We start from the raw sequence: 9,809 nt of genomic DNA, 5'->3' as shown, positions 1-9,809 counted from the left end.
AAATATTGTGATCGTGCTGTCTATCTAGCCATCCATTTATTCATTCGTTCATCCACTGTCGGTCCATCTATCCATCCATCTATTCATCCAATCATCCATCCTTCTGCTGTCTGTCCATCTATCCATCCATCTATACATCCATCCATCCATCCATGCATCCATTCATCCATTCATTCATCCACTGTCCATCCATCCTTCCATCCACCCTTCCATGCTTCCATCCATCCATCCATCCAGCCACCCATCCATACACCCACCCACCCATCCATCCATCCATCCATCTGCTGTCTATCCATCCATCCATCCATCCTTCCATCCATCAATCTGCTGTCTGTCTATCTATCCATCCATTTATCTCCTGTCTGTCCATCCATCCATCAATCCGCTGTCTGTCTATCCACCTGTCCATCCATCCATCCATCCATCCGCTGTCTGTCTATCCATCTGTCCATCCATCCATCCGTTTTCTCTCCGTTTGAGCTAATTTGGTTGCACTTTATTTTACAGTACATGCACTTGTCTATATTTACACTGTACTTACCTAAGAAAGTGCTGGATAACATATAGTACCTACATGGGTTAGGGTTAAGTTTAGGGGTAGGTTCAGGGTTAGTACCTAGTTATTACCCAGTTATTGCAATTACTATAACAAGTACAGAATGTACATGAAGCACAGGACTAAAATAAAGTGCTAATGCCAATTCTTCAGTTCAGGTTAATTAGGTTAATGTTGAAGATCCGAAACCACAAACTGAAAAATTTGCAAAAATTTATTGTTACTAAAGTTCTACCACAGAGTCATTCCCAATTTGTTAACACTTTATAACAGTACATGAACAATACCTACATTAAAGATTACTTTAAAATGACCTAATGATTAATTAAGGCATGTACTAATCAAAAACTAACCTTAACTACGACATGAATCATATGAATTCAAGTGTGAATAAGCACTACATTGACTATGTTAGTACTGACTGTGTTGTTTGTTAGTTAATGTATTAATTAACATTTTGGGGTAATTTTCACAAATTAATTTATATGACTCATGTCGTAGTTTAGGTTAGTTCTCAATTCATGTCTGAATTCATCATTGATTCAAACATTTTACAGTAATGTTACAATGTTTAATGTTTCCATTAAATGTAGTCAATGCACTAACTAACATTAAATAACAATGGGCAATACATTTGTTACAGTATTTTTTGTTAATGTTAGTTCATGTCATCTAATGTAGTTAACTGGAACCATATTGTAAAGAGTTATCATTTTCCCCATCAAACTAAGAAAACCTGTGCAACTCCAGGAAGTTGCATTGCAGTCTGTCGATCTGATTGGAGCTTGTGATTTTCACAAGTGCTTTCCAATGTTTCTGCAATATGCATCAGACTGTCAGTGAACCTCAGGTTGTCAGGATCCTGCCCTGACAATCTTGTCTGTCCTGTCTATGTTTAAAGTGTCTTTGTTTATTTTGTGCCTGAGCACATGGCTGTATCTTTGTTTGTGTTGGCCATGTGCTCCTCTTGTCCTGCCTCCTCGATTTCAATCACCACGCCCCCTTGTTTAGTCCTTGTTTGTCCAATTGTGTTCACCTGATCCTCGTGTGCTCTGCTCCCTTTATATTGTGCTCACTTCCCTCTTGTCTTTACTGGTTTGTTTTGTGTGTGGCTTGTGTGCATTCTCTTGGCTGTGTTAGAGCTTGCTATTCAGTATATTGCATAAAGTCTAGTTTTGTTTGTTCCCTCTTGTTAAATTGTAGTCTTTATTTGTTACCGTGTTTAGTCTATAGTCTAGTTTCAGTCTTTGTGGTTTAGTTTTTTTTAGTTCTTGAACCTTTTGATTTTGTCCTTTTTCTTTCTAGTTTTCAGCAAGGTTGCGGTCTTGTCTTTACTTATTTTATTGGTATTTCTAGTCATTTATTCCTAGCTTTTTCCTATTGTTATCCTTTTGTTTTCATAAGTTCTAGTTATTTCTAGTATTTATTTTATTACTTCAGTTTAATTTCTTGGTTATTCTTCCTAGTCATTGTTTCAAAAGTTTTTACTTTTGATCTGTCTCTCCGGTTGTCTTGTCTTTCTGTGTGTCTATCGTGTTGGTTCCTGCCCTGCTTCCTGAGTCCTCCCTGGTCGCTGATTCTTCTGACCTGATGGACATTCTGGTGTAGGGGTGTCGCGATATACCGGTGTTGATGATTACCGTGATATTCAAATCATGAAATATCAACATAATGTTAATTTAGGGTGTGATTTATATACCGTTATTGGCGATAACCACAATATTTAAAATGAACAGGACACTTATGATAACACAACATGCAAATAGCCTACTCCAGCGCCAGTAGCTGGCTGACCTCCCAGGTGGCAGTATTGCACCTTAACGCTGACACCTGTCAAACAAGACGACGCAGCGCGTGGCCGCGCTACTCAGAGAAAACCATGTTCAATACTATACAGACAGTACGTTGCCATTATTTTACTAGTCATGGAATGGGAAACGTTACATTAACCTGTTAACAGCGGTTTCCGGTGTTCATATTAAAAGAATCACCCCTTTATTTAAATAAGTACCACATTCTTTACTCGTCTAATTTTTGTATTTGTATTTGCAATCAAGTCATGGCCAATACATGTGCATAGCACTTCATTTCTTTGTTCAGATCTATTACATGATTAAAACAAATCTAGAAAAACTGAGCGACCACATTGCTACATTAAACTCTGTCAAATGTTAAGTTGGTCGCAGTGCCATGCACTTACTGCTTCATCTGCTGCCGCTCTAGACGCACATTAATACTGAATTTATAATGAATGAAGAGCATTAACTGCATGACTTCATTTGCGCCTGCTTAAATATAGGTTAAAGAGATTAAAATACGGGTACGCAAGTTAACAGGTTAAAGTATTAGTTTTGATGTTAATATTTATTCCTCATACTGTTTATACTTGACAGTATTTTCTCTCTTGTTATTTCATAGGGAGTTTCGAAGAAGACAGAAAGTCAGAGTCTCAGGGAAGCTGTGACCTGAATAAGTGAAAATGCATGCACCCTTATCAGTATCCTTATGTTAATTGGGTAAAAAGAAAAACTAAATCAACAAAGTAAAAATTAATTTGGCTTATTCCCAGAGTTTTCTATAGATATCGCGATTATATCGATATCGTGAATTATTTTCAGAATCAGAATCAGAAAGAGCTTTATTGCCAAGTATGTACCAATAATCCTTTCAGCAGTCCGAACCGTTCTCTGTAGTTTTCTGATGTCTGATTTTGTAGCTGAACCAAACCAGACAGTTATTGAAGTGCACAGAACAGACTCGATGACGGCTGAGTAGAACTGTTTCAGCACAATTGGCCACAATAACTGTGGTGTGAAAAATCTAATATCGTGATAACCCTATTCTGGTGCCTCAAGATTTACTTTCCCCAGTGCCAAGCCTGTGGTTCCTTGAGCTGCTACCTAGTCTCCATAGCCACAGAGTCTGGAGCTACCCCATCACCGATCAGCCTGTTCTCCTGTCGTGTGCCCTGCCCTTTTGTGTGTGACTATCTTCCTGCCTCGTCCTTTTGTTCCCAATTTTGTTAATAAACGTATCCCTATTCATTCTGCATCTGGGTCCTCCCTTGCCAAACCGTGACACAGGTGTGCTGTCTGAGATACTTGCATACCCACAGTTAACATGGATGTCAGGCAGATATATATTGCACATGTGTGTGTGTGTGTGTGTGTGTGTGTGTGTGTATATACAGTACATGTTGGAAAATTGGGTCACAGTGGCTACTGGTAATGTCAACTCGGCAGACATGATATGCTTCAATGTCTTCTTGCATTAAAAATATGAATAATACAGTTTTCTCTTTTATGAAATTGCATTTGTGTGTGCATTCATTTTTGCATGTGTATCTATACTTTGCCCTTGATTTCCTAGACCTTGGTGGACAAAAGTAATAGGTGTGTATGTGTGTGCGTTAGTTTTGTATTGCGTGAGAACGTGTGTGTGCAAACTGGTCACCGTTCTCGGCTCTAAGTGACAGCACCCTCCCTTGTTGGTGCATCTCTGTCTCAAAGACTAATGGCATGAGGAGAATCAATTACCACCCCACGCTGGAGTGAGGGGAGGCGGGGGTCTGTGACGGGTGTAACATACTACACACTCGCTGCCTGCACACACACCGCTGCTAGTTTCATTTCAGACGTACTGGCCTAGAAGTCGCACCTCAGTAGAAGTTTGGCAATTAAGAGCCAAAGAAACGTCTGGCAGTTCCACCCAGGTGTATTTGATGGGGTATTTCTAGAAGGTTTGCCCTTGAGATGAAGAGAGACTGCACACTTCCAAATACACTTAAGCACCTGAAATGCAAACACGTCCCTCCTCGTTCTGAAGCGGTTCCGTCATCGAGCCTTGTGGAACACCATTTGCCTCAAAGGGCATTCCAGACGAACCAGAGGTACAGAAGACACACCCTTGCATCTAACAAGAGAATCTTGGATGAGCAAAGTCTTCTTTATTTTACAATAAAAACCAAGAAAACATTAATTATTTGACTGAATTGTTCATGCATATGTGTTCTAAAGCTGTGCAAAGCCAAAGGTGACAATGACAATTAAATTGCCCAAGAAAAAAATCAAACCATACAAAAAAAAAGAAAAAAAAAAATCATAAAAGGCCATTTGCAAAGCCCGTCTTCATGCTGTGACAAAATATGTGCACGTGGGTGAGTGTGAGTTAAGTCTCGCACTTGAGACTCACTATTGTGGACAAACCAGTTTAAACATTTATCGTTATCTCAAGATTATATGAACATGCAAACTTGTGAAATCCTGGCTATGAAATTGGCCTTAGCAGAAGAATGGGTGGACCATTTTATAATGCAATGATTCAATGTGCAAGAAGTGGCGTATTATCACACAAAGGTGCTTTTACTCATACTTATTAATGCTGCATTAATGTATTTATACAGGAACATTGGCAGCTATGTATCACACACTTGAAAGTTGATTGTTGATTCTTATGCACAGTCAACAGATAACAGGATGTGCATTGACTGCCATGAGACTGAGACCGAAATGCCAGTGCAAAGCAATTTACGGATTTGAATTACTGAAAATTATGAGAATCAAACTGCAACTGAGAAAATTAATTTTATACAACCAAAATAAAATTTCCTTGAAACAAACTTAAACGAGTACAATAAAACAAATGGAGTGGGATTTACTTGAAAAAAGGAAACAATTTTTACTCAGAAATTGTAAGTAAATAATGTTTTCAAGTACAGACTAAACACAGTTCTTGTTGAGTTTGTTTATACATTTATCAGATAAAGCTTATTTTAATTGATTAAACACAAAACATCAAGTAAATATAACTTTGGCATTTCCATCTAAATTTATATATGTATTTGAGCTCAACTATTTGCAAAGAAATGTCTAATTAAATTAAACGTCATTTTGAAGTAGAAAGACATAGTACAGAATACTTTTTTCTTGTACATTCTCTAATAATCTGTTTTATATATAACGTTCAGAAAACTTTTTCAGTATAATAACAATAACATAACATTAGTGTAGAGTAACAATACGTATACGTGTGTGTGTGTAAATAAATTTGTATAATGACAAGGGTATGACATAGGTATTACAAGGAGAAGGTGACTTTTCAGGACATTACCCCATGTCCCCACTTTTCAAAACGCTTATAAATCACACAGAATGGAGTGTATTGAAAATCTGAAATAGCACAACGTTTCCTGTGAGGGGTAGGTTTAGGGGTAGGGTTGGTGTAGGGCAATAGAATATACGGTCTGTACAGTAGAAAAATCATTACGCCATGTGTGTGTGTGTGTGTGTGTGCGCGCGCGCGTGTGTGTGTGTGTGAGTGTGCACGAGAGAAAGAAGGAGAAAGAGACTGGGAAAAAAAAAACAGCTGAAAGATTCCTGTTTGAGAACTTCAAACACACACACACACACACACACACACACACACACACCCCCTCAGAATGATTTTCAGCAACACAGAAATCAGGTCTAAGAGGCTGTGCAAGGCGTTTCTCACCTGATTTTAAACATAACGTTCAAAATATCCATCAAACAGATCAGAGTCGCTCTCACACCCACCTCTTCAAAAACACCTGATGAGAGCAAAGTCTGGGAAACAAATCAAATGGACAAGAGTTAAAGCAAACAGTTTCCTTCAGTTGGGCTCATTTGTAGTTCATTTTCAATATTATTATTGACATTTCCAATTATATATCCTTTTTTACCATAAGAAACAATCATTGTCTGTCACAATACTAAATTAGATTCAGTCATTAGGGCACATTTTGGACTGTAAAGGCTATTCAAATTAACCTGCTGTAACCGGAGTTACCTTCATTCCCTTTAAAGAATGCTCATTGATAGAAAATGACGTCCAACCATCCCAGTCACTACATTTACTGACTAATCAAATATTTTCTGGCAAAAGAACAGAGAATGGGTTTTATCTTCAGATAAAGGGTGACTCCCCTCAATGTGTTTCACCGTGTGGAAATGACGTGACCCGCTGTATTTCACTAAATGTCAGAGAGAATCCTGACATTGTGTTTTTTGGTGATTGTTCCAGAATTTCTAAAAGGAAAATCTGGGAGAATTACAGAAAGAACATCATATACAGCAGAGATGATAGAGTTTCAAATGCCGCTAGGTTGGGTTCATAAAGTGAGGCCAAATTAAGTTATAATTTTTTTCTGATTCAGTGGTGGAGTTTAAAATAATTTCAAATCTAAGTGAAGTCTTAACAGAAATTATGGTTATGTTAGAGTTTAAGGCAGCTTGGAATATTAACTCATTTTATGTGGGTGAAAGCACATGCTGGAATTCAGGGAAATGAAGATGCAGACAAAATGACCAAAAATCATTAAGGCTGGAAGATCCAAAAAGCAATATTAAACTCAGCAGAACAGAAGCAAAGCATTTAATATTAGAAGCATGCAATGGAAAACGGAAGTACTGTTGGGACACGTCAGACTAAGCTATAGTATCATTACATACAAAGGAGCATTAAGAAAAGAAGAACAAAACTAGAGTAGATCAAATTATTTTAACACATGAGAATATGACACTTGAATCTTAAACATAATTTTTTAAGGATAGTGATGCATGTCAGGTGGAAGAAGAAGAACAGTTGAACATGTTCTTGATAAGTCATGAAGTCAAAAACATGTTAGATAAGTCAACAAACAAATTGAATATTTGGTCACACTTTATTTTAAAGTCCAATTCTCGCCATTAACAAACCATTAACTAAGACTTTAAACTCTTAGTTTGCTGCTTATTAATAGTTAGTAAGGTAGTTGTTAAGTTTATGTATTGGGTAGAATTAGGGAAATACAGAGCCAACGAGAGCTGTATTAATAAGCGGTAAAAATAATACTTTCTGGTACTGTGAACTGAATAGTAAGTTAGCAAGTGCAAGATTAAGCACTGACCTAAAGTTGTGTTTAGAAATGGTCACTATCAGTATGTTGTGTCAAAATGTAATATAAAAAGTAATTTGGTAACACTTTATTTCGATAGTCCACTTTAGACATTCTATTAACAGTAAGTAACTTTGCAACTACATGTCAACTAGTAGTTAGTAGAGTATTAGTAGACTGCCTGCTTAATATCTTCTAACTCTTTCTTTGTCAACTTATTCTACTAACCCTAAACCTACCCTAACAGTCTACTCTGAGAGTTAGTAGACATGTAGTTGCAAATTAATGATAATTAGTTGACATGTAGTTACAAAGTTACTTATAGTTAGTAGAATGTCTAAAGTGGACTATCGAAATAAAGTGTAACCAGTCATTTTGTCAGATTTTGTATGCTTTTGCTTCCAAAAAAAAAACCTTTTTGTGCTGCACAGAAAAAAATATATCAGTCAACAGGAATAACACAAGGGCGAGCAAATGATAACAAAATGTTTGGGTGAAATATTGCTTCAAGTTGTCTTTAGTCCATATCATTCCTTTACCAAATAAACATACAACAACAAACACCTCCAAATTGGGTTCACTGAAAATAGTTAAAACAAGAGTCGATAACACTTCATTTTGATAGTCCACTTTAGAAATTCTACTAACAGTAAGTAACTGCAACTACATGTCAACTAGCAGTCATTAGAGTATGAGTAAACTGTCTGCTCAATATATTCTGTCACTTTATTTTGATGGGTCCACAACATACTGACTATTTCAACTTATTCTACAAACCCTAAACCTAACCAGTCTACTCTGAGTTAGTAGACATGCAGCTGCAAATTAATGAGAATTAGTTGACATGTTTTGTAAGGAATCTTTGCAAATCGCCTTTCCTAATAATGTACTAATTAGCAAGTTTCACGATGAATGCGGCTAAAGTAAACAGTCTCTCTGAGAACAGCTCGGAAGAGAGGGGCGGGGTCAGCAGAGCTCATTAACATTTAAAGGGAAATGACAAAAACGGCTTGATCTGAAAGAGCTGTTTTTGACAGGGTAAAAAAGGTGTTTTTTACACTACCATTGAGAAATTTTAACCAAACTATGTTACAGACTTTTTATTAAGACCCTAAAGAATCATATCAACTTGTGGAAAATGGGCATCCTATGACCCCTTTAACAGAATGTCTAAAGTGGACTATCAAAATAAAGTGTACACCCAAGATTCATCCATACACACACACATATGAGAAGAACCGGTGTCTGAAGCAGGGCTTGGGATACAGATGTCATTGGTCATAATGTTCTGCTTCTGGGGTTGGCCAGGCTTTCGGGAAGTGATAAGTGTGTTCTGACTGTCACGGCTCTGAGGTCAACGTTTGAAACGGTGGTTTGAACCGCAGCGCTTTACAAGATTCCAACTATGTGAGATGCTCCATATACTCATGTCTGGGGAAGCCACCACAGTCCGGGTAGGACACTTTACACACGCACTTTACACACACACACACTCTCTATCACACACACACACACCCTTCAAATGCATTGCAGATTGATGGATAGCTTGGTGTTGATATTTAAAGTCATATCGTAAAAGTTTTATCATTTAGTTTTTGCATTTGTCAGAATCTGTTAAATGTTCATGACTTCTTACTTTAATTGGAATGTAATGTCCTCATCAGGGTTATAAATACTAGTATATACATATATAATATTACATTTTATTTTTGTATTTCAAAACGATTAAAGTCTGTCAGGTAGGGTGCTAAAAGCGCTGTTGTGCTTCAGGTGTCCCAAGTTTGAATCCCGACTCGAGGACCTTTCCCAATCCCGCCCCCTCTCTCCCACTTCACTTCCTGTCAGCTCTACACTGTCCTGTCATAATAAAAGGCAAGAATGCCAAAAATAAACTTAGAAAAAGTCTGCCAGGTAACTGATTTATGCATTTCAATCAATCTGCTGTTTTATTTCAACAGTTATTTTTTTTTAGATGTTATATAAATGTTAGAACAAAACATTGATAAAGTAATGTTTATGGAACATTCTTATAACTTTATCAATATTTGACATACGTTCTCACAACATTGAGAAAAAAAAAGTTCTTACAACAACATTCTCGGAATGTCCTCAGGTTGTTATTGGTACTGGAGGAAAGTTATCATAATGGTCATTCTTAGAATGTTGAAAAACACAAATTTAAATAATGCTATACTTTGGGTGAAAATAAAGTTAATAGAATGTGTAAGCAACTTTCCTGTAACCTTTAAATATTGTTTTAATCACAACAAGAAAACTAAGCATATTACAACTAAATGTTCAAATAACATTATATTTTTGGGTGAAAATAATGTTTCATAACATTCAAATAGTGTTATA

General features: G+C 36.9%; 1 long non-coding RNA gene across 1 annotated transcript; it reads left to right on the top strand.

Moving 5' to 3' along the window:
• Positions 1–2,252: 2,252 nt before the first annotated feature.
• On the top strand, positions 2,253–3,698 carry LOC107690940 (uncharacterized). The gene is made up of 3 exons (XR_001634499.1): positions 2,253–2,456; positions 2,975–3,053; positions 3,461–3,698. It is a non-coding gene; the product is annotated as an uncharacterized LOC107690940 (long non-coding RNA).
• The last annotated feature ends 6,111 nt before the right edge of the window (positions 3,699–9,809 follow it).

This window comes from Sinocyclocheilus anshuiensis, unplaced genomic scaffold (assembly GCF_001515605.1).
Source record: "Sinocyclocheilus anshuiensis isolate Anshui unplaced genomic scaffold, SAMN03320099.WGS_v1.1 scaffold830, whole genome shotgun sequence".
Classification (NCBI taxonomy): Eukaryota; Metazoa; Chordata; class Actinopteri; order Cypriniformes; family Cyprinidae; genus Sinocyclocheilus; species Sinocyclocheilus anshuiensis.
Note: the sequence above shows the minus strand (reverse complement) of the source record. Positions and strands in the feature narration are given on the sequence as shown.